The following is a 27,241-nucleotide window of genomic DNA, read 5'->3' as shown; positions in this document are numbered from 1 at the left end:
TTCCGTGCGCACTTGAGAAGAACGTGTAATCTGATGTTTTTGGATGGAATGTCCTATATATATCAATTAAATCTATCTGGTCTATTGTGTCATTTAAAGCTTCTGTTTCCTTATTTATTTTCATTTTGGATGATCTGTCCTTTGGTGTAAGTGAGGTGTTAAAGTCCCCCACTATGATTCTGTTACTGTCGATTTCCTCTTTTATAGCTGTTAGCAGTTGCCTTATGTATTGAGGTGCTCCTATGTTGGGTGCATATATATTTATAATTGTTATATCTTCTTCTTGGATTGATCCCTGGATCATTATGTAGTGTCCTTCCTTGTCTCTTGTAACATTCTTTATTTTAAAGTCTATTTTATCTGATATGAGTATTGCTACTCCAGCTTTCTTTTGATTTCCATTTGCATGGAATATCTTTTTCCATCCCCTCACTTTCAGTCTGTATGTGTCCCTAGGTCTAAAGTGGGTCTCTTGTAGACAGCATATATATGGGTCTTGTTTTTGTATCCATTCAGCCAGTCTATGTCTTTTGGTTGGGGCATTTAATCCATTCACGTTTAAGGTAATTATCAATATGTATGTTCCTATGACCATTTTCTTAATTGTTTTGGGTTTGTTTTTGTAGGTCCTTTTCTTCTCTTGTGTTTCCCACTTAGAGAAGTTCCTTTAGCATTTGTTGTAGAGCCCGTTTGGTGGTGCTGAATTCTCTTAGCTTTTGCTTGTCTGTAAAGCTTTTGATTTCTCCATCAAATCTAAATGAGATCCTTGCCGGGTAGAGTAATCTTGGTTGTAGGTTCTTCCCTTTCATCACTTTAAGTATATCATGCCACTCCCTTCTGGCTTGCAGAGTTTCTGCTGAGAAATCAGCTGTTAACCTTATGGGAGTTCCCTTGTACGTTATTTGTCGTTTTTCCCTTGCTGCTTTCAATAATTTTTCTTTGTCTTTAATTTTTGCCACTTTGATTACTATGTGTCTCGGCGTGTTTCTCCTTGGGTTTATTCTGTATGGGACTCTCTGCGCTTCCTGGACTTGGGTGGCTATTTCCTTTCCCATGTTAGGGAAGTTTTCGACTATAATCTCTTCAAATATTTTCTCTGGTCCTTTCTCTCTCTCTTCTCCTTCTGGGACCCCTATAATGCGAATGTTGTTGCGTTTAACGTTGTCCCAGAGGTCTCTTAGGCTGTCTTCATTTCTTTTCATTCTTTTTTCTTTAGTCTGTTCCGCAGCAGTGAATTCCACCATTCTGTCTTCCAGGTCACTTATCCGTTCTTCTACCTCAGTTATTCTGCTATTGATTCCTTCTAGTGTAGTTTTCATTTCAGTTATTGTATTGGTCATCTCTGTTTGTTTGTTCTTTAATTCTTCTAGGTCTTTGTTAATCATTTCTTGCATCTTCTCTATCTTTGCCTCCATTCTTATTCCGAGGTCCTGGATCATCTTCACTCTCATTATTCTGAATTCTTTTTCTGGAAGGTTGCCTATCTCCACTTCATTTAGTTGTTTTTCTGGGGTTTTATCTTGTTCCTTCATCTGGTACATAGCCCTCTGCCTTTTCATCTTCTCTATCTTTCTGTAACTGTGGTTTTTGGTCCACAGGCTGCAGGATTGTAGTTTTTCTTGCTTTTGTTGTCTGCCCTCTGGTGGTTGAGGCTATCTAAGAGGCTTGATGGGAGGCTCTGGTGGTGGGTAGAGCTGACTCTAACTTTGTTTAAGAATTAAACAAACCTATATGACACCCTTATTAACCTTCCAGTTAAAGCTAATTTGTAAAGTGCTGGAAATGATACTGACACGTTCCTAACTTTTATGAAATTTTACTTACTCTTCTTTCATGGGGACCCAGAGCCAACAGAAGTATGTTTGCCGGTATCATAATATTCAGAGTTTTAAGCCAAATTTTCATTTTCCTTAAATATATTTTAGCTTCTTTGGTAAATAATGACAACTGATTTTTTTTTTTATCTTTGGCTGTGTTGGGTCTTCATTGCTGTGTGCAGACTTTCTCTAGTTGCGGCGAGCGGGGGGCTACTCTTCGTTGTGGTGCGCAGGCTTCTCATTGCAGTGGCTTCTCTTGTTGCAGAGCATGGGCTCTAGGCATGCGGGCTTCAGTAGTTGCAGCACGCGGGCTCAGTAGTTGTGGCTTGCAGGCTCAGTAGTCGTGATGCACGGGCTTAGTTGCTCCACGGCATGTGGGATCTTCCTGGAGCAGGGCTCGAACCCACGTCCCCTGCATTAGCAGGCGGATTCTAAACCACTGCGCCACCAGGGAAGCCCATGACAACTGATATTTAAATAGCTCATCCCCACTTGTCTGAGCTATTGAGTTTTAAACCTAAGCAATGTTTAGTGCTGTTCAGACTCTCAGCTCACCTGGTTTTCTATGCACCAGTGGCCTTGGCCTGGTTTTCTATGGGCACCACCTACATTCAGAGGTGGAAAGAAAGTTAGAAGGGATTCTGGGAAGATGTCAGCAGAAACATGCATCCCTGCTCCCCAACACCTCACAGCACCAATTCAAATGCCTCTTACCTCTCCTCAACAGGAGCATCCACAGGGCCCAGTGGTTACGTGGGGATTGAAGACAGTGAGGAAGGCCTGGTTAGACACCTTTGCATCCTGAAGGAGGAGCTGGCACAGAACTTTGCTTCCCTCCAGACCTAGCTAAAGTCTAAGAAATTCCTGTGGCAAAAAGTCTAGAGGTGAGAACCAGAGCTTCTCAGTTCCTAGAAATAAGTCTGCTCCCTAAAAATCTTGGTATGTATCCCACCTCAGAGGAAGGGTAGTATGAGCCATAGGGAATGGTCCAGGGAGGACCTGTAGTGGAGCTGAATCTGGAGATGAGTCCTCCCTGCCAAAGAGGCTGCGAGAATCTGGTCTTTCAATCTGAAAAGAGAGTGAGCAGGGCAGCTTCATCCTGGTGCCTCTATATAGGGCAGACCACATGCCAGAATGGAACTACAATACTGAAACAGAATTACTAAAGAACACAGGTAACAACATGGGGAAAATAAAGGAACACGTAGTGATGGTGAACCACAGTTCAAAATAAGACTTTCTAAGACCAAGACACATGATTTTTTTTCACTTTTTAAAAAGCAGTGGATGAAATGAAAGAGAAGATGGTCACTTTTGAGAGCCATATTAATGGTCTGAAAGATCAAGGAAAAAATATTACAAAACAAAGCAACGGACTTCAACTTCTAGCCACAAAGGAGCAACGTGTCTTGGATAAAAGCTGGTGCAAACGCACAAATTATCTGTGTGAAGTCACTGGAGATTAACAAGATAGGCAAGACTCCAGGGGTCAAAATTTCAGAGAGTTCGGAGGTACGTTGAGGTGAGCCCCTGTAGTACATTTGGTAGTTCATTGCGTTGGGAATAGAGGCCTAGCAGAAAGCAGTAGTCAGGGCTTGTGGAAATCTCTCAGGGTTGCAGAGAAAAAAGTCAAAGCGTTATGTTGCCAAGGAGACCAGAACTCAAATAGGAGGAGAGAAGTGAACAAAAAAAATTCTAGAATCAATCTCACCATCAGATATTTACTGATTCCTAAGTTGTGTGCATGCTCAAGATGACAGTCCCAGAAAAGGAAAAAGAAAGCAACATCTAGGGGTGCTGAAGAGCTAATAAAAGACATCAGAATTCTAATAGTGCTAGGAAATCAAAGAACGGAGTTCAGGCTCAAGTAAGTAGATAGCCCTTTTAAACATACAAGGCTTTAAACTGAGACTCCAAAAGAGAAAAGCCCTAAGACTAAGGGTGGTACTCTACCAGTAAGAACGAGAAATAGACCAGCCATGACAAAGGCTAACACCTGCCATCAACTCGATCAAGGTGATCTTCCAGTGCTATGTCTGCCTGCTAGGAGAAATTTCAGATCAGCTGAAGCATCTACAATTTTTCATACACAATGTCCTGCATCCAATTAAAAAGAGTTTCTTGACGTGAATAAATGCCTAAAAATCAAGAGAAAGAACAGATAATAAAAATAAACAGGTAATTCAAATACTGGCCTTATCAGATAAGGAACTTAAAATAACTATGAATAATACATTTAAGAAAGCAGAGGAAAGGATAAAGAACTTCACCAGAAAATTTAAAATATATATATATACACACATATGTATACATACACACACACACATATATATATAAAATTTAAGGGTCAAATGGAATTCTACAGCTGAAAAATACGTTCACTGAAATTAAGAATTCAATAGATTTAATAGCAGAAGAGAGAACTGGTAAACTGGAATATAGGTCAACATAAAGTATCAGTAACTGAGAGAAAATTAAAAGATGGAACAATGCAAAAAATAAATATACCGGATAATATTAAAGGATCTAAGGTGTATAAATTGGAGTCTCAGGAAAAAAGAGAAAACAAAAACAGTGATTGAAGAAATACTGGCCAGATTTTCCAAAACTAAAAAAAGACATGAAAATATCAATTCAGGAATCACTATGGACTCCTAGCAGGATAAATACAAAGGAACTTTTTAATAAGTTTCTAAAAGCCCAACACAGAGGGAAGACATTAAAAGCTTCCAGAGGGGAAAAAAAGACATATTGCCAACAAAATAGCAATAACACCAACATCTGTCTTTTCAAAAGAAATCATGGAAGCCAGAAGACAATGGAATAACATCTATAAAATGGTTAAAGATTAAAGTACCAACACAAATTTCCACACTTGGTGAAACTATTTCAAAAAATAAAGCAAAATAAATTTTCTGACAAGAATGAGATGATTCCAGCAAAACTTCACTAAGATAAATACTAAAAGTTCTTCAGATGAAAGGAGAATGATGCCAGATGAAAGTAGAATAATGCAAGAAGAAATGAAGAGTACTGGGAAAGATAAATATGACTAAATCTAAATGAATATAATTTCTTTAGTATTTGAAATGATACTTTTAGATTTAAAATATATGAAGAATTAAATATTGACATCAGTAACATAAAAAGATGGAGAACAAAGACATTAAAAAGTTAGGGGAGGACTTCCTGGTTGGCGCAGTGGTTAAGAATCCGCCTGCCAATGCAGGGGACACAGGTTCATGCCCTGGTCTGGGAAGTTCCCACATGCCACGGAGCAACTAAGCCCGTGCACCACAACTACTGAGCCCATGTGCCACAACTACTGAAGCCCACACACCTAGAGCCCATGCTCCACAACAAGAGAAGCCACTGCAATGAGAAGCCCGCACACCGCAACGAAGAGTAGCCCCCGCTCGCCACAACTGGAGAAAGCCCGCGCACAGCAACAAAGACCCAACGCAGCCAAAAGTAATAAATAAATAAAAATAAATAAATTTTTAAAAAAAGTTAGGGGGCTTCCCTGGTGGTGCAGTGGTTAAGAATCCGCCTGCCAATGCAGGGGACACAGGTTTGAGCCCTGGTCCAGGAAGATCCCACATGCCACAGAGCAACTAAGCCTGTGTGCCACAACTACTGAGCCTGCGCTCTAGAGCCCACGTGCTACAACTACTGAAGCCTGCACACCTACAGCCTGTACTCTGCAACAAGAGAAGCCACCGCAATGAGAAGCCCATGCACCACAACGAAGAGTAGCCCCCTCTCACTGCAACTAGAGAAAGCCTGCGCACAGCAACGAAGACCCAATGCAGCCAAAAATAAATAAACTAAATAATTTTTTTAAAAGTTAGAAAGTTCTTACAATGTTCAGAAAATGATAAAGCATTTGTTTAAAGTAAACTGTAATATGTCAATTATGCATGTTATAATCTATAGGATAGACAGCTGTCTCTTTCCCTGTTTCTCTCTGGAAAACTAGCTGGCTTACAGTTTAGCCTATATCTCCAATGACTATATCAGTCTTCTCGCAATTGAGTTTTACCACAGCTCCCACTATTTTTGTGAGCCTATTAGGCTTTAATTTCTGCACATCTGTTGCAAATAAAGTAAGCTCCTTTGGGTGAAGATTTGAAGCTCTCTGTCCTGCAGTCTGCTTCTCTCCCCTACCCAAAATTCTGAACCAAGGGTCTGGTGCTGGCGCAGAGAGAACATTCTTCTTTCTCAGTGACACCAGTGCTTTAGGAGCTGAGCACTTAATGAATGGGAGAGGGCAGCATCAGCTTGCATCTCTCAGCATGGAACCCTTGCCCCACAATCCAGAGTAAGGGGAATCTGGGCCCCAGTATTCTAAGCAGCACCATGCCCCAAGTAAAGTCTCCATCCCACTAGTGGGGTTAATCAGAAGATGGGAGCCCCACCTCTCAGCCCCATTCATGAAGAACTTAGCCTCAGCAACAGGTAGCTAAGAGCAGAATGAGAAATGTTGATATCCTGCCCTTCCTTGGAAGGTAGCCCTCTAACTGGGAGCTGAGGGGAGAGGGAGCCTTGTGTTCTTGGCTTACCAGTCTGGAGTGGAGTTTCCAACTTGCTAAGGTGGTTAAGGGGGAAGGATGGCACAGGTCTTGGTTCAAGTTCCATACACTTTTGCAATTCTTACCAAGTTTTAGAAGACTGCTTTGAATACATGTTTCTTCATTTGCTGTGTGCCCAGAGGACCATTTCCTCAGACTAAATGGTTGGATTAGTTTTATAATTTTCACTAGTTTTACTGGGATATGATTCATGAGCTCATCATACTGTCATACTGGAAGGGAAACTACTAAAATAAACTGTATAACTAACAAGCTAACAGAAGGAAAAGATGAAATAAGAAATACTTGAATAATATTAAAAAAGGCAACAAAGTAGGAAAAAAAACAAAAAACAGATTCGACAAATGTATCATATATAGTACAATGATAGATTTAAAAATCAACTATATCACTGATTACATTAAATGTAAATGAACTAGGGCTTCCCTGGTGGCGCAGTGGTTAAGAATCCACCTGCCAATGCAGGGGACACGGGTTCAAGCCCTGGTCTGGGAAGATCCCACATGCCACAGAGCAACTAAGCCTGTGCACCACAACTACTGAGCCTGCACTCTAGATCCCATGGGCCACAACTACTAAAGCCTGCGTGTCACAACTACTGAAGCCCACATGCCTAGGGCCCATGCTCCACAACAAGAGAAGCCACCGCAATGAGAAGCCTGTGCACCACAACGAAGAGTAGCCCCCGCTCACCACAACTAGAGAAAGCCCGCACGCAGCAACGAAGACCCAACACAGCCAAAAATAAATAAATAAATTTATACTAAATATATATATAAATGAACTAAATATTCCAAATAAAAGACAAAATTATCAGATTGATTTTTTTAAAAATCAACTATATATTGCTCACAAGAGACATGCCTTATACATAACTACACAGAAAGTTAGAAAGTAAAAGGAAGGAAAAATACTAACCAAAGGAAAACTGGTTTAACTATAATAATATTAGATAGCATATTCTTTAAGGCAAGAAATATTATTTGAGATAAGGAATATGATATTTCATAATGATAAAATGGTCAACTCAACAGAAATGTATAGAAATCCTAAATTTGTAGGTACCTAGTAACACAATTTCATATCTATATAGCAAAAATTAGCAGAACTTAAAGGAAAAATAGAGAAATGCAAAGTAATATTTGGAGATTTTAATATACCTCTTTCAGTATCTTATAATAACAGTATCATTAAACATGTAATAGTTTTGAACAACAGGATTAATATGCTTGTCCTAATGGGCATATATAGAACACTGCAATCAATAACTGCAGAATAAACATTCTTTCCAAGTGGACGTGGAAATTTTGCCAAAATAAAGCATAAGTGGGACCAAGAATTTCAAATCAATAAAATCATATCTAAGTTTAATTCTCTAAACATAGTAGACTAAACTAGAAATAAAATCCCCCAAATGTTTTGTAACTACTCAGTAATCCATGGGTAAAAGAAATTATAAGGAAAGTTAGAAAATATATGATAATGAAGATATAACATATCAAAAGCTTATGGGATTCAGTGCTTAGAGAGAGAGAGGGAGAGAGAGAGAGAGAGAGAGAACTTTTTTAATGAAATAATGGCTGAAAACTTTGTAAATCAGGGAGGGAAATGGTCATCCAGGTTCATGAAGCCCAAAGGATTCTAAATAGGATCAACCCAAAGAAGACTACACCAAGACACATTATAATCCACTTGTCAAATGACAAAGACAAAAAGAAAATTTTGACAGCAGCAAGAGAAAAGCAACTTGTCATATATAAGGAAATTCCCCATAAGATATTAGTGGATTTCTCAGCAGAAACCTTGCAAGCCAGGAAAGAGTGGAATAATATATTCAAATTTCTGAAAGAAAAAAAACCCTGCCAACCAAGAATACTATAACCACCAAAAGTGGATAAAGTGAAGGAGACATAAAGTCTTTCCCAGACAAACCAAAACTTAGAGAGTTCATCACCACCTGACCTGCCTTACAAAAAACGCTTCAGGGAGTTCTTCAAGTTGAAGCAAAAGCATGCTAAACAGCAATGTGAAAGCATATGAAAGTACGAATCTCACTGTTAAAGGTAAATATATAGACAAATATAGAACAAAGTAACATTGTAATGATGGTATGTAAATTATTTTTAAGGCTAATATAAAAAATTTTTAATTAAAATTTGTCAATGGATGCATAATATAAAAAGAAGCAAATTCTGACTAAAAGAATATAAAGTGTCAGAGGGAGGAGCAAAAGTGTAGAGTTTTTGTATGTGATTAAATTCAAATTGTTAACAACAAAATAGATACTAACAACTGTAAGATATTTCCTGCAAACCTCACTCTAATGACAAAGAAAAAAATCTGTAAAAGGTTCACAAAACATAAAAAGAATGAAAGCAAATTACTACAAAAATTATCAAATAACAAAGGAAGACACCAAAGAGGAAGAGAGGGACAAATCAACTGCAAAATAGACAGAAAACAATTAGCAAAATGGCATTAGTAAGTCCTCATCGATCAATAATTACTTTAAATATAAATGGATTAAAGTCCCCAATCAAAATGCATAGAGTAGCTGAGTGAATAAAGAACAAGATTCAGTGATATGCTGTCTACAAGAGACTTGCTTTAGATTTAAAGATGCATGTAAGCTAAAAGTGAGGAGATGGAAAAAGATATTCCATACAAATGATAACCAAAATAGAGCAGGGGTGGCTATACTTATATCAGACAAAATAGACACTAAATCAAAAATGTCTCTGGAGAGAAAGAAGATCATTATATAATTATTAAAAGGTCAAATCATCAGGAAGATATAACAAGTGTAAGTATATACCAGCCTAACATCAAAGCACCTAAATACATAAAGCAAACATTGACAGACATGAAGGCAGAATTTTACAGCAACACAATAATGGTAGGGGACTTTAATATTCCACTGACAATAATGGACAGAACATCCAGACAGAAAATCATTCAAGAAACAGCTAACTTGAAACATACTTTAGACCAAATGGACCTAACAGAACTTTCCACCCAACAGCAGAAGAATACATATTCTTCTCAAGCACACATGAAATATTCTCATAGATAGAGTACATGTGAGTCTTGATTACAAATCAAGACTTAACAAATGTAAGAAGATCTAAGTCACGCCAAGTATCTTTTCCACCACAATGGAATAAAACTAGAAATCAATGACAGCAAGAAAAAAAGAAAATTCATAAATATGTAGAAACTAAACAACACACTCTTGAACAAGCACTGGTTAAGAAGAAAACAAAAGATAATTTTAAAAGTATTTTGAGAACATACTATACAAACAAGATGCAGCAAAAGTGGCACTAAGAGGGAAGTTTATAATCATGCAGCAAAAGCAAGATGCAGCAAAAGCAGTACTAAGAGGGAAGTTTAGAGTCATGCAGCAAAAGCGATATGCAGCAAAAGCAGTACTAAGAGGGAAGTTTAAAGTCATGAATACATAGGTTAAAAAAGAAGTATGATCTCAAATAACCAAACTTTCTACCTCAAGAAACTAGAAAAAAGAACAACCAACTAAGCACAAAGTTAGCAGAAGGAAAGAAATAATAAAGATTAGAGCAGGAATAAATCAGATAGAGAACAGAAAGTAGAAAAAACTCAACAAAACTAAGAGTTGGTTTTTTGAAAAGATATCAAAGTGACAATCCCTTAGCTAGATAAGAAAAGAGAGAAGACTCAAATAAACATAGTCAGAAATAAAAGACTCAAATAAAATCAGAAATAAAATAAATAAAATCAGAAATAAAATAAATCCATTACTATGGATGCCTCAGAAATAAAAAGGATCATAAGAAACTATTACAAACAACTGGATAACCCAGAAAAAAAAAATAGATAAATTCCTAGAAATATACAACTTACCAAAGCTGACTTCAGAAGAAATAGAAAGCCTGAATAGACCAATAAGGAGATAGAATCAGTCATTTAAAAAACAAACAAACAAACAAACAAAAATCTCTGAACAAAGAAAAGCCCAGGATCAGATGAGTTCCCTGGTAAATTCTACCAAACATTCAAAAAAGAATTAATACCAATCCTTCTTAAACTCTTCTAAAAAAATAGAAGAAGAGAGAACACTTCCAAACTCATTTTATGAGGCCAGCATTACCATAATACCAAAACCAGAGAAAGAAACAAGAAAAGAAAATTATAGGCCAATATCCTTGAATGAACATAAATGTAAAAATCTGCAATGAAATACTAGCAAATCAAATTCAACAACAACACTTAAAAAAACCATACACCATGATCAACTGGGATATATCCCTGAGATGCAAAGATGGTTCAACATATGCAAATCAATCAATATGATACACCACATTAATAAAATTAAAGGAAAAATACATGATCATCTCAATAGATGCAGAAAAACCAGTTGACAAAGTTCAACATCCACTCATGATTAAAACTCTCAAAAAAATAGGTATAAAAGGAACTTACCTCAACACAATGAAGGCCTTATATGAAAATTCCACAGTTAACATCATAATCAATGGGTTAAAAATAAAAGCTTTCCCTCTAAGATCTGGTAAAAGGCAAGTATGCCCACACTTGCCTCGTCTGTTCGACATAGTACTGGAAGTTCTACCCAAAGCAATTAGGCAAGAAAATGAAATAAAGGTATCCAAATTGGAAAGGAAGAAGTAAAATTGTCTCTATTTGCAGATGGCATGATATTATAGAGAAAACCCTAAAGACTCCACCAAAAAACTGTTAGAATTAATAAACAAATTCAGTAAAGTTACAAGATACAAAATCAATATTCAAAAAATAACTTGTGTTTCTATACACCAACAGCACTACCAGAAACGATCCCATTCACAATAGCAGCAGAAAGAATAAAATTATTAGGAATAAATTTAGCCAAAGAGGTGAAAGACTTGTAGAGTGAAAATTATTTTTTAAAAGAATGAAGGAAACTTTAAAAGATACAGATAAATGGAAAGAAATCCTGTGTTCATGGATTGGAAGAATTAACATTGTTAATATGTCCATACTATTCAAAGTGATCTACAGGTTCAATGCAATCCCTATAAAAATCCCGATGGTATTCTTTACAGAAATATTTTAAAACGCTAAAATTTGTATGGAAGCACAAAAGACCTCCAATAGCCAAAGCAATCATGAGGAAAAAGAACAAAGAGGCATCACACTTTTTGATTTCAAAGTATATTAAACAGCTACAGTAATCAAAATAGTATGGTACTGGCATAAAAAAAGACATATAGACCAATGGAAAAGAACAGTCAGCCCAGAAATAAATCCATGCATCTATGGTCAACTGATATTCAACAAGGGTGCCAAGAACATACAATGGGGGAGAGGATAGTCTCTTCAACAAATGGTGTTAGGAAAACTAAATATCCACATGCAGAAGAATAAAATTATACACTTATCTCATACCATATACAAAAATCAACCCAAAATGGCTTAAAGACTTAAACATAAGACTTGAAACCATAAATGTAGAGAAGAAAACATAGGGGGAAATCTTCTTGACAACAGTCTGGGCTATGATTTTTCAGATATGACACCAGAAGCACAGGCAAGAAAGCAAAAATCAACAAGTGGGACTGCATCAGACTAAAAAGCTTCTGCACAGCAAAGGAAACAATCAACAGAGTGAAAAGGCAATCTACAGAATGGGAGAAAATATTTATAAGCCATACCTGATAAGGGGCTAATATCCAAAATATATAAGGAACTCATACAACTCAATAGCAAAAACAAAGCAAACAAAACAACCCAATTAAAATATGGGCAAAGCTCCTAAATAGACATTTCTCAAAAGACACACGAATGACCAAAGGTAAATGAAAAGGTGTTCAACATCGCTAATCATCATGGAAATACAAATTAAAACCACAATGAGATGTCACCTCACACTTGTTAGAATGGCTATTATCAAAAAGAAAACAAATGTTGGAGAGGTTGTGGAGAAAACAGAATGCTTGTACACTATTGGTGGGAATGTAAATTGGTACAGCCATTATAGAAAACAGTATGGAAGTTCCCCCCCAAATTAAAAAGAGATCTACATTATGATCCAAGCAATCCCACTTGTGAGTATATATTCAAAGGAAAGGAAAAAAAAAAAAAAAAAGGAAAGGAAATCAGCATCTTGAAGAGATATCTGCACTCCAGTGTTCACTGTAGCATTATTCACAATAGCCAAGATATGGAAACAACCTAAATGTCTGTTGACAGATGAATGAATAAAGAAGATGTCTTGTATATATATACAATGAAATAGTATTCAGCTTTAAAAAAGAAGGAGAACTTGGCATTTGTAACAACATGGCTGAACCCGAAGGACATTATGCTAAATTAAAAACGCTAAAAATAGAAAGACAAATACTGCATGATCTCACTTATATGTGGAATCCAAAATAGTCAAACGCATAGAGGCAGAGAGTAGAATGGTAGTAGTCAGCAGCTTGAGGGAGGGGAAAATAGGGAGATGTTGGTCAAAGAGTACAAAGTTTCAGTTATGCAAGATGACTAAGTTCTGGGAATCTACCGTAAAGCAATGTGAATATAGTTAAGACTATTGTAGAGTACAGTTGAAATTTGCCAAGAAGATAGACCTTAAGCATTCTCACTACAAAAAAATGGTAACTATTAATATATGAGGTGATAGTTATATTAATTAGCTTCATTGTAGTGATTATTTCATAATGTATACATAAATCAAAATATTATCATAAACCTTAAATATATACAATTTTTGTCAATTATACCTTAATAATGATGGAAAAATATAATGAGGATATCATGAACAATCTTTCTGGAAGGTAATTTGGCAATATTTATTAAAACTCTAATTATATAGGGCTTCCCTGGTGGCACAGTGGTTAAGAATCCACCTGCCAATGCAGGGGACACGGGTTCAAGCCCTGGTCCGGGAAGATCCCACATGCCGCAGAGCAAATAAGCCTGTGCGCCACAACTACTGAGCCTGTGCTCTAGAGCCCACGTGTCACAACTACTGTGCCCATGTGCCACAACTACTGAAGCCCATGCACCTAGAGCCCGTGCTCCACACCAAGAGAAGCCACCGCAATGAGAAGCCCTCACACTGCAACGAAGAGTAACCCCCACTCACCGCAACTAGAGAAAGCCCACGTGCAGCAACGAAGACCCAACACAGCCAAAAATTTTTAAAAAAACAACTATAATTATACATACTTTTCAACTCAGAAGTCCTATTTCTTGGATTCTATCACACAGAAATAAAAACGCCAGTATGAAAACAAATCTCCAGTATGTAAGGAATATATACAGAGATATTTACTGTAGCAATGTTTGTAGTGGCAAAAAGAAGGGAAGCAAAATTAATGTCAATCAATTGAAGCACAGATTATTAGGCAGTCATAGAAAAGAATGATGCAAGTACAGTGAAAAAAGAAAGATCCAGAAAAGTAAATTACAAAGATCCTGTTTTTGTTAAACAATTAACAGTGTGTGTGTGTGTGTGTGTGTGTGTGTGTGTGTGTGTGTGTGTGTGTACGTGCATAAAATTATATGATTATGGAGAAAGTTCTGGAAGAAAAAACACGAAGTTATTTACATTGGTTACTGGGGATGTCAGTGGGAGGTGGCGGGGTGTCAATAAAAAATTAAGTAAGTCATGGTTTTCAAAAGTTTCCATGAATTAAAGAAACAAGCATGTATACTATTAAATCATTTAAGCAAAAGTACAGCTGTTGAGTATGCATGCATAAACATAAAAGGATGGCCTCCCAAAACATAATGCTAAGGATCTGGGATGGTAAGATTTCAGAAAACTTTTACTTTCTTTAGTACATTTTTCTAAATTGTTTGAATTTTTCACAATAAGTAAAAAGAAAGTTTTAAAGAGGGAATTCATAAAGAAGCCAAAGTAGAACTAGAAATCAAGCCATGAAGCATCCCAGAAATATGATAGGAAGATCTCTGTCTTTGATTAAAACCCTGTCACCATGGCGGCCGAGTCAGGAGGGTCCCTGATAACCTCTTCTTTATTGTACCTTAAATCATCCTCAACTATATCTGAACCAGAGATGATTGATAATCTACACATGGATAATTACCTTGGGTCCCTCTGAGAAGCCAGGTGGAGAACACAGGACATAGCATTTCTGGTAGGCCCCTCTGCTTTGTCAGCTTTCTTATGGTTCTACTTTGTGTGGACCAGTATGATTCTTTCCTTAGATTTGCTTATTCAAGATGACATCATGGTCCATTATGCCCAGGTACCAGTTTCCATTATCCAATCCATCAACTTCTCTCTGTTCTTTGTGTAGTAAAAACAACTCTGCCCCAGCCACCACCCACCCAGGCTATAAAACAGGTTTCAGGTTTTCACAGTGAATCACATCCCTGAGATGTTAACAGGAGCCTGCTTTTCCCAGACTGACATGTCTTTCCTTGAGGGTGACACCTTTCATTTTCCACCCACACACGACCCATAAAAGAAAGTTCTTTAATCATCTTCAGTTCTATTTGTTCTTAATAAATCTCATTCGTAGTTCCTGATGGGAATATGAGTGTGTTATCACTTTTCCTTTGCCCAATAAGAATAACCATTTTCTCTTTCCTAATGACTATTGCTGAACTTTTCCTGATCCACTGAAATGTCACATTAACTCTGATTCTGAATTCTCCACCTCTTTCACTGTCATGTTGATCAAGCCAAAGACCTTGAAATCACACTTGACTCCTCACTCTTTCACATCCCACATCCATTCCACTAGTAAATCCTTCCAACTCTACTTTGCACAACAACATTAATCGTTAACAGATTGCAAACTAAAACCACAATGAGATACCACTCCACATCCACTAGAATGGCTAAAATAAAAAACACTGACAATACCAAAGTCTGACAAACTTGCAAAGTGACTGGAACTCTCATGTACTGCTGGCAAGAATGCAAGATGGTATACTCTCAATGGAAAACAGTTTGGCAGTTCCTTAAAGTTAAACGTACACTTACCATATATACCAATCACACTCTCAGATATTTACCCAAAAGAAATGAAAACTTATGTTCATACAAAAACCTATATACAAATATTTATACAACTTATTCATAATCACCAAAAGCTGGAAACAACCCAAATGTCCTTCATTTGGTTCAGTTGGTAAATGAATAAACAAACTGTGATACATCCATAAAATGGAATTCTACTCAGCAATAAAAAGGGATGAACTATTGATTCACATAACATCAAGGGTGAATGTCAAATGCATTTTGCTTAATGAAGAGGTCAGATCCAAAAGGCTACATACTGTATGATTCCATTTATGTGAAATTCTGATAAAGACAAAACTACAGGGACAGAAATAAGTTTAGTGGTTGCCAGCAGTTGGGGCTTAGGGGAATGGTATGACTACAAAAAGGCAGCATGAAGCAATTTTTAGAATAATGGAAATGTTCCATATTGTGACTGTGGTGGTGGATACATATATGAATATATGAATTTGTCAATAGCCCCCTGGTCCAAGCCACCATCAACTCTCCCCTGGACTCCTACAATAGTCTCCTAACTACTTTCTTGCCTCCACTCCTGTCCCTTTACAACATGGTAGCCAGAGTGACACTTTGAAACCTAAGTTATATCATGTCATACCTATGCTCAAAGGGCTTAAAATAAAATCCAGTGTTCTTACTAAGGCACCATCTGTCCCCTGCCTACTTCTCTGACCTCATCACGTGGTACTGTACCCCTCATATTCCGGCCACACTGGCTTCCTTGCTTGTCCATGAAGACACCAAGGACACTCCAACTTCAAGGTCTTTACCCTTGCTGTTTCCTCTCACTGGAATGTTCTTTGCCAAATACCTGCATGGCTTATTCCATTGCTTAAAATTCTCAGTGACTCTCCACTGCCTACAGGATAAAATATCAACTCCTCAATGTGGCACTTATGACCCTTCATGATGTGGCCCACGCTCTTCTCTACATCCTTATCTGTCACACATTGGGCCCCAGCAAACTGTTTCTGAATTCTATGCACTTCCCCTTTTTTCCCTGGGGAATAAATAACTACCTATCTTTTGAAACTCAGCTCAGTCATCACCTTCAGATAAAATAGACAACTCCCTCTTCTTGTACCCACCGTGCCCTGCATGTGCTTCCATGTTGGGATGTGTTTTTAATCAAGCTCTCCAGGTGATTCTTATGCATATTACAGTTTGAGAAGCACTGGCCCAGCATTTATCATGTATATTATATTTGATTATGTGTCTGTCTCTCCTGGCTGGACTGAAAAGCCTTCAAGGCTTTGAATCTATTCCCACAGCCTAATGCAATGTCTGCCTCCCAATAGGACATGTAGATGTTAGATGAAAGAACAACTGAATGGATGCATGCCCATGCTTCCTTTCTTTCTACTTCCATGTTCCTGACAAAACAGAGCTCTCTTCCTGTGTTGACCATATGCCCAATCAGAGATTGGAATGGCACAGAAGTGCAGTTGAGTCTGGCACATATTTTGCCTTATGTTGTTGTAACCAGACTGTGAGCCACCTTTTTTTTGTCAGCTGGCTCACTAGGGCATTACATACTTAACTTGGGTTATTATTTATTTAGATAGTATTTAGCCACAAGACTTAGCCCTGAAATCTGAGTTTGAGAGAGACATTAAGTGCATAGCCTTAGCGCAAAGTTCTAGGAGTCACTGTAGAATTTTTAACCTAGAGCAATTATCTCACTGACTAAGTCTTCATCTTTATTTGGTGGAAGCCATTCCTTAGATGCAAAATTCTGATATATTCATGCTGCGTTCTTTTTTTTGTGCTGAGTCATTTCATGGCTACTGCTTATGATTAGAGTTCACTATTCTAGGAAATAATGCTTTGAATAACATCTTTACCAATGTTCATTTTCTACTGAATTTAATTTGTGCAAAGAACTTTAATCTGTAAAGTCCTTGACCTTCTCAGGTATTGACTGAAAGACAACATAGGTTCTCTCCACCCACCCGCCTTTCATTAGTATTACAACTGTTCTTTTCCTGGTAGGGATGATGTATTACTGAATAAGGCCCTTAGCAATAGGGGTGGGGCACATGATATTTGTTCCTAGTAATATCATCAATCCAGAGAACTGTCTTGAGATTTTATTTCTTTTATCCAACAACTTATCTCTATTGTTTCAACTGCCAACTCCAACTCTAATGCTCTCCAGTAAAGCAAAGAGCTAGAAGAAATGGAAGATGGGAGAGAAAGGGAGAAGAGGAAGGAAGTGGCTTTCTGACTGTTATAAGGAAGATGGGCAATCAGGAAGGGAAAGAGGGGGCTGTCCAGACATTTCGCTTGGAGTAATATGCTCATGTCTACATCAGCCTGAATATTAGGCGGGTGTGGCCCAAGGAGAAGAAAAGGTTTTTAACTGATTGTGACTCACTCTTACTCTGTGTACACTGATTAAGCTCCCATCCACTTATTTTTTCAGAAAAAAAAATATATATATAAATATAAATATATATATATATATATATTTTTTTTTTTTTTTTTTTTTTTTACAGCAAGATAGCCTTGGTCATTTGGACTGTGACTCAGCAGTTTCTGTCTGTGAAACCCAAACTGCTGCAAAATCCTAAAGGAATTGGATCACCTCTGAAGTTTGGATATTATGTATCAGTGGACCTTCTATCCCCAGGTGTGTTTAATCTAATTCTTCCAAATAGATTCCTCTACTGGACATCAGAAGCACACGCAGCCCCTATAGGTAGGAAATAGAACAAGTCAAAAGCTTACCAATGCCATCTGACACTTTCCCTCTTGCAACCCCTTTATACAGGAGGGTGTGAAACTCAGTTTGGGGGTTGCTTAAACTACTGTAATTATTTTCTAGTTTTATTGCATTGTGCCTAAGTGCATAGCCTGCATGATTTCTGCTGTTTAAAAATACATTAGAGTTTTCTTTAAGGCCTAGTAAAAATAAATTTTTTAATTATGATGTGGCTAATTAGAAAGAAAACACATTCTCTGTATGGTATAAAGTTCAATATATTTTTATTAAATTAACTTTATTAATTATATTATTCAAATTAGACACATCCTCTTATTTTTATATGTTTTATCTGATAGAGTTGTCTTAACATCTCTAAAAAGCTATTAAATTAATATCAGTCTGTCAATGAGTTTCTGACAGTTTCTGCTTTATAAATATCAACACTAAGTTTATTTGGCATATATATTTCTTAGTTGTTATATCTTTGCTCTGTATAATGCTTTTTGCCTTGAATTCTGCTTTGCCTGAAATTAATATTGTTTTCCTTTTATTCGCATTTTCAAAAATAAGTTTTTGTCCATTTTTAATTTTTAAGATTCAGTGTCTTTTTGTTTCTTATAAGCAATATGTAGATATATGTTATATTATAACCTAGAGAGTATTTCTATTTTAATAAGAAGTTATAACAATTTTTGTTTACTGTTATAATTGATGTTTCATTGTTTTTATGCCATTTTTGGTGTTGTTTTTCCTTTAAAGACACATACATTCTATGCATTGTTTGTGTTTATCCTATTTAGGCACTGTAAACTTTTGCAATCTATATAGTAAATGTTTACACAGATAGAGATCTTCAAGTTACTTTTTTCAAAAAGTAACATGGATGCCATATTTCCCAAGTCCATAATACTCATGCCTTTCTGTTGCCTTCATTCATAAATAAATACTGACTATTTGAACCAAATCTTTTTCTCTCCAAATATTTTAGACATTGTCCTGTAGTCTTTCAGCATTTACCTTAGTTAAAAACACTGGGATTACCCTGATTTTTCCTTCCATTATAAGTAAACTAATTAAATGACTATTTATAGGATATGTTTAAATTCTTATAATTCAAAAATATATCTACATGAGAATTTCTTTGTATTTTTTGTGTCTGCAAGATTCTGGACTTTTAGCCTGCACAATCAGATCTTTTATTGACTCATGAACATTTTCTTCAATCATGTCTGATTATTGCTTGATTCCAGTCATACTAATCTCTTTCTCTGGTGTATCTATAATTTTTAGGCTTGATAATTTTTCTATTTACCCATGTCTTTTCATTTTTTTTCTACTTGTTCCCTACGTTCTGGGAAAAATTTTTTATGTTCGTTTTCTGCATTACCGATTCAATATTTTCATTTCATTTCTGTTCTTTTCTGTTCCCAGAAAGGATTTTTGATTCTGCTATTGCATTTCTAGTTGTCTTACAGTTTCTTTTAAATTTTCTTTATTTCAAACATTTTCCTGTTATTCTCCTACAGTTGACTTCATTTCTGCTACTACTTTCCCTAAGGCTTCTGCTCCTATTTCATAGAAGTTATGTCCTCTTGTAACCTTACAGATATAATTTTCTACTGGTTTCAATAGTAAATCATTTCACAGTTGGCATTCTTCTCCTGAGTCTTCAGGGTGGTGTTTCTCTTGTTCTGCCATATGTTTTTAACAGACCTCTATGTAAGTTGTTCCTATTTACTCATCCCCAAAATGAGGAGAGATCTCGTCTGACCCAGTTCTTGCCAAAAGACAGATTTTGGTTATCCTCCTTTTCCCCTGGGCATTGCTCACATCACCTTCTGAGAGCTCGATTGTGTTGATGTGCATTGCTCTCAATCCAATTTTCAGTGCCCAGAAGATATTCATTTTGAGCAACTCTGATGTACTAAGTTGGAACTTTCTTCCACCCCTATAGGTTGGTTTTATGGTACACTAAATCAATAAAAAACATGGAAAACTATAATCACCAGCATGCACTATGGTAAAGATTCTTTTGGTCTCCTTAACTGCAATGAGGTATTATCAATTCCCTCTTTACTTCCTTGCAAGTAGTCTTCTGGAAGATTTCCAGTCTCTACTAAATACAAGAGATATACTAACAGAAAAGGAGATAAGCAAGAAAGAGTGTTCTGGCTGTCTCATAATAGCTCCCCACTAGTAAGAGGATGGCTGTCATGTTTTCTTGTAGGCCCAGACCTGATGCTTTTGAGCCACCCAAACCCTATACTTCATTAAAGAAGTGTGATGCCTCCCTTTATCACTTTGGCAAACTTTTTTTCTGTAACTGACAGCAAAGTACCTGTATATCACAAATTGTATTTTTCAAATAAGTTTGTCACCCTTATAATTAGGTGACATTCTAAACAGAGTTGGGAAATGATAAAATGTTAGTCTTGATTTTCTTTGTTATTGTGAGCTTTCATCTTTTCTGTTTATCATCACTTTACTATCAAGTTGAGAATGTTAGCATCAGACCACCAGCCAGGTATCACCTTAAGACAAAAAACATACTTTGATTTTGACACACTACCCCCCAAAACCCCTCTCCCCAACCTGCCCAAAAAAAGCAGAATCAAGCCTGGTCATGTGACCTTCATTCACCAAGTTTAGTTTGGAATGACATTAAATTGTTTCCAAAAAGTTAATTCACCCTCAAAAGACAAAGTATTGGCAACATGGATTGACTCAAAATGCAGGCCATGGGCTCCCAAAGAGGAGTCCCAAAGATTCTTTGAGCCATGGCCATATTGAAAGAATGAGTTGAAAAAATTCCCATGAAACTACTTTGAAGAGAACAGTTCTGATTTGCATGCTGAAGTTCTACTATGTTGTTAAAAATTCAATCATGTTACTTTATAGCCACACCTCTGTAGAGGTGCTTCTTTCTCACTCAGATGCTGCTTTATTAACTGCCATTAATCAAGCACCCATGTTGATGTTCTTAAGCCTAATCTTTACTTTCCTTGGGATAAGAATCTTACTTTTCTCAGTTGCCTGATTGTCTTAGGTTGATGTGCTAGTTATTAAGCTATTCTCACTCAGCTCCAAACCCAGTCTTCTTTGCAAAGCCTACTTTGCTTTATGGTGCTGGGACTGGGATCTTACAAACCACATTTCTGCTTGCCAGCTGTTCCCTTTTAGGCTTTCCTCATACAAAGTGCTAGAGAGAGATGCAAGGCTGGAGGAGGAAGAAGGGACATGCTCCTTCCTGTTTACTTCCTATTTGCTTCTTGGAGTTTCGGATTAGCTTCCTGCTCCTACGAAAGTCACCCCAACCTCACTTCTTAATCCCAGAAGTGGTAGTCTCTTCTTGTACCAGCAGCTGAATCCAGTTTGCAGTTTTTCCAACACTTGCAGAGAGAGTCTCATCATGCCCCCAGAGACACTGGCATCCCCTCCCTTTAGGGGTCTGGGTCCAGGCCACATGAGGCCTCTTCTTTCAGCACAAACACACCAGCCCCAGTCAACTGGTGTCCCTTCCTCAAGCATCTGTGTCTCAGCCTCATGTGGCCTTCCTCCAGATCTCTAAGCTTTAATAATTTTGACATCTTCTCTTTGTTCCCTCAGTACTAGGGGTGGTAGCTGTTTCCTGAAGTTGCTACCTCTATGATACTTTAGAGATCTCTTTTTTCCTCTTCAGGCACCATTATGGGTTGAACTGTGTCCCCTCAAAAGATGCTGAAGTTCTAACTCCTAGTATCTGTGAATGTGACCTTACTTGGAAATAAGGTCTTTGCCAATGATCAAGTTAAGATGCGGTCATGAAGATGAGCCTTAATTCAATATGATTAGTGTACTTATCAAAAGAGGAAATCAGGACAGAGACAAACATGTAGATGGAAGACGATGTGAATACACAGGGAGAATACCATCCACAAGCCAGGAAAAACCTGAGGGTACCAGAAGCTAGGAGAGAGGCATGAAATAGATTCTCCCTCACAGCCCTCAGAAGGAATCTCCCTACCAACATCTTGATTTCAGACTTCTGGCCTCCAGAACTGTGAGACAATAAAGTTCTGTTGTTTAAGCCACCCAGTTTGTGGTCCTTTCGTTATGGTAGCCCTGGGAAACTAATACAGATAGGAAGTCAACAATTTTATACCTAGCTGACATTTTTTACATTAAATTCTCCTGTTAAAATAACTGGTGAGCTTTCTGTCTCCTGATTGGACCCTGACTGATACACTTGGGTTTCTCCTAGAAGCAGATCCTGCAAAAAGGATATAATGCATGTAGTTTATTTGGGACCAGTTTACTTTGGAGGCAATACCAAGAAGAACCAGCAAGAGTGACAGGGGAAGGAAGGAAAGCAACGCAGGGTGGGTTAATGAAGTTTCTGCTGTGGGCAATTAAGGCTTAACCCTACTGGGGACCTCTGGGTGACGCTGTAGAATGTGCCTCAGAACTGTCCCACCCAAGGGGGGATGCAGCTGGAGTATTTATCCACCAACTCCTGTCCTTCATTACTTGAGGGCTAGTCCTGGAAACATCAACACTCAGCACCTCCAGCTTTCCTTGTACATAGACCAAGTATGTTCCTGTGGCCAAAGAAAGCACTCAGGCAGTTGCAGGTGCTTACAGGAAGAAGCTGTGGGCATATATGAGAATGGTGAGGGCAAGAATAAATGTGGGCACCAACGGCATCTTCTACACTGATTGTTAAGTCTTCAAGGCCTAGCTATTCAAAGCCCAAAGGTGCCTTAAGAGGCACAGAAGATGATGAAATGTGGGCACCGTGTATTTTGCTAAAGAATTGCAGGGAAGCAGGAGCACTACTGCTCTTGCAAATCAAGAGCATCAGCCGAGCTGCACAACACAATACAATAAAGCTCCCTTTGCACTCTTGCTGTCTGAGCTCATCTAATGCATGAAGGTAGATTATGAAGATATATTTAAACTCTTTTGTTTACAGTCCTGATCCTGTAGCCTCTGTTTAATGACTTGACAGAACCATTGAAGATAAGAACCAGAGGAGGTCTTAACAGATCAGCTAGAGTGCAAGTTTTAAAAAAAAATTAGATTCAGAAACCTTTATACAAACAAAATCTTACAATATGAAAAGCAAATGAAAATGGAGTCACTCTGGTTTACACTTGTGAGAGGCAAGGGTTGAGGAAGTTTTACTTGTTGGGTGCCCTCTCATCTCACTGGCACCCCTGAAGTGAGGTCACAGACTCCCTCGAGCTCATACTGTCCAATTTTAAAAGCAGTGATCTACTCCAACTTTCTCATGTTAATGGAGAGAGAATTTTGATTTTTCTCCCTTAAAGTCTGCAAGATAATATCCATATTTCCTAACACTGATGCTAGCTTTCTTTTTAAAATCCCCATAATTTGGATCACACTAATTCAGAGTGGTTGACTGGGCGTTTACTTGAGTGCTACTACGGAGAACGGGATTCACAAAGCAAATTAATTCGATTAAAATAAAAAGGTATGATGACCATTGCCATTTAAAATCCATTCCCATCACTTTATTTTTATTTACTTAATTATTTATTTATTTATTTTTTGGCTGCATTTTGGGTCTTCGTTGCCGCGCGCGGGCTTTCTGTAGTTTTGGCGAGCGGGGGCTACTCTTTGTTGTGGTGTGCAGGCTTCTCATTGCAGTGGCATCTCTTGTTGCAGAGCACGGGCTTTAGGTGCGTGGGCTTCAGTAGTTGTGGCCCATGGGCTCAGTCGTTGTGGCTCTCAGGCTCTAGAGCGCAGGCTCAGGAGTTGTGGCACATGGGCTTAGTTGCTCCACGGTATGTGGGATCTTCCCAGACCAGGGCTCGAACCCGTGTCCCCTGCATTGGCAGGCGGATTCTTAACCACTGTGCCACCAGGGAAGCCCTCCCATCACTTTAGGTAATGGGTTCTCATTTTTTTTAAAAAGCTGGGTAAAATATCTAAGTGGAGGGGTGCAACTGAAGAGTGGTTGAAGAGAAAGAACTGGGAGATACAGATGTAAGAATCAGTAGTAGTTCTTAAAGAAGGAGTAACTTAACTTTGTGTATGTGGATAAGCTCCCTGAAGGTATGAAGTCCAGACTGAAAAGAGCAGAAACCACAGTTGGGGCTTAGAAGCCAATTATTTGATGTATTTATTTAGTGTAGCACAGCCAAGTAGTTAAGAATGCAGGTTGAATTAGTACACTGCCTTTGGCCAATGGTCTTATGGTGCTCTTGAATAGCGTAGTTCTAATGAATGGTGAGGGTCCAGAGGATTCTAAAGAACATAGGTGTGGCCACCTGTTGGGATCTTTACTAATTAAAAACACAAACACAAAACAAAACTGCTTTTTGTGAGGTTCCTTTTAAGAAATCTTTCGTCAAACCTCACTGTTAACTATAGTTCACTTTTCCCCTTAGTTTTCCTGATAGCCAAGATAATGGGTACCAATTGTAATGAATCACTGGCTCATCTAGAGGTTCTGCGATTTTAGTCTGCATCACTGCTTGTTTTCTTGGTACAGTTATGTTTGTAGAATGCTAAGGCTGCTTTATTTGAGAGCATTTTTTGCTGGATCCTCTGAGGATGGCTTGATTCTGGACATAATTCTTTAATCTCACAATTTTTTCAGTTTTGTATTTATTGAACCATCATAATTTAGGTCATCTGAAAAGACCTGCAGCAAGCATCAGTGGCAGTTTTCATTATTTAACAGTTTTTCACAAGAATTCAATATGTTGGAATGCATTCTTCATTGGCATGTCAATATGTAGATCTGTACTCTACTTTAGGCAACTGACAATAATTCTTGTGGGCTGGTCAACCCTTACTGAAGATCAGCCTGGCTGCAATAAATTGAAACTTCAATACTTTTGAGAATTACAGTGGTGTTCCTCATAGTGCTGAGAGTGGCTATAGGGAGCCCAATCACAAGCCTCTCATCAAAACAGAAGGTATCCCTCATTCATGCTGTTCCATAGAAGGATGATCTCTTTCCTTGATTCTTCTCCATCCCTGGAAATCTGCATTACATGAGTAATGAGGACCATCATCCCCCTAGCCCTCAAGCAAGAGACACAATGATCTATATGCCTCTTCACTCCCTTGCCTCCCTGTGGGCATTATTAAATTGTTTCTTCTTTTTTTCACTTATTCTGGTTATCTATTGCTCTGTAACACCCCAAACTCAGTGGCATAAACAACAACTATTTAATGCTCACAGATTCTGTGGGTCCAGCAGGGATGGCTTGTCTACTACGTACTGCAATTTGGAGGTGTATAGATACAGATTCAGATTCAGCTGAAGGTGACTCAAACTGTAGGTTGGAATTATGTGGAGACTTCACCCATCTGGCACCTGGGTGGGGATGACTCCAAGGCTGGGCTCAGTTGGGAACGTCGACTGGAGCACCTCAACATGACCCCTCTGTGTGACTTGTACTTCCTCACAGCATGGAGCCTGTGTTCCAAGAGGCAATGTCCTGAGAAGTAGCACATGGAGAACAAGTATTTTAAGGGAGCCAGGCAGAAGCTGCATGGTCTCTTTTGGCACAGCTTCAGATATCATGCAGGATTACTTTTGTTACATTCCACTGGTTATAAGCAAGTCACAAAGGCCAGCCCAGATGCAAGGGGAGAGGCTTCTTGATAGGGGAGTGGCAAGTTCTCACTGCAGAAGAGCACAGGATGGGAGATATTGTTGTAACCATCTTTGGAAGAAACAATCTGCTACAACGCTTTTGATGGTCATTTTTGCTCTCTGTTTCCTGATTACTCAGCAAAACCCCTCATCTAGGCCTTAGCTTTCTTCCAATCACAGAGTAATAGCCACCTCCACAATAGTTTCTGTTTCTTTTTTTAAAACACATATTTATTATTTTACAGTTCTGTAAGTCCAACACAGGTCTTACCAGGCTAAAGTCAAGGTGTCTACAGGGCTGTGTTCTCTTCTGCAGGCTCTGAAGGCGAATTCGTTTCTTTGTTTACTCAGGTTGCTGGAAGAATTCAATTCCTTGTAGTTTTGTAGGACTGATGTCCCATTTCCTTGCTGGATGTCAGCTGAGGGCTGTTCCCAGGTTCCAGAGGTCTCCAGAATTCCTCGGTTCACAGCCCCCTTCCCCTATCTTTAAAGCCAGCAATGGTGGAAGATTCAGGGGCCTCTCAAACTTTGAACTTCACCTGCCTCTTCTTCCATAGCATCTCTCTGACTGCCTCTTCTGCCTTCCTCTTCTACTTTTAAGGTCCCATAATGACTACATTGGGCTCACCCAGATAATCCACAATAGTTTCCTTATTTTACGAGCTGTAACCTTAATCATCAGAGGGTGATGGCAAAGTCCCTTTTGCCAGATAATATAACACGTAAAGGCATAAAACCAGGGATTAGAGTGTGGATATCTGAGGCGGGGGAAGTGGTATTCAGTCTTACCATACTGACCCTCAGTGAGAACATCATTTCTCTATTTTTTTATCTATTTTTATCTTTCTCTATTTTTCTTATTGTGATATATATATACATAAAACAAAAAATGTGCCATTTTTAAGTGTATAATTCAGTGGCATTGATTACATTCACAATGTTATACAACTATCACCACTGTCCATTTCCAAAACCCTTTCATCATCTCAAACAAAACTCTGTAACCATTAAGCAATAACTACCCGCTTCCTCATCCCCCAGGTAACTGCTAATTTACTTTTTGTCTCTATGAATTTGCTTATTCTTGATATGCCATAAAAGTGGAACCATATAATATCTGTCCTTTTGTGTCTGTGTTATTTCACTTAGCATAAGGTTTTCAAGGGTTCATCCACGTTGTAGCATGTATGAGAACTTCATTCATTTTTATGGCTGAATAATATCCTAGTGTGTGTAAGTACCACATTTTGTTTATCTGTTCATTTGTTGATTAGCACTAGAGTTGTTTCCACCTTTGGGCTACCGTGAATAATGCTGCTATGGACATTGATGTACAAGTATCTGTTTGAGTCCCTGATTTCAATTATTTTGAGTAAATACCTAGGTGTGCAATTGCAGGGTCTTACGATAATTCTATGTTTAACTTTCTGAGAAAAGGCCAAACTGTTTTACACAGCAACTGCACCATTTCAACCA

The sequence above is a fragment of the Balaenoptera physalus genome (genome assembly GCF_965194825.1).
Source record: "Balaenoptera physalus genome assembly, chromosome: X".
Lineage (NCBI taxonomy): Eukaryota > Metazoa > Chordata > Mammalia > Artiodactyla > Balaenopteridae > Balaenoptera > Balaenoptera physalus.
The sequence above is the reverse complement of the archived record's forward strand: the minus strand, read 5'-3'. Positions refer to the sequence as shown.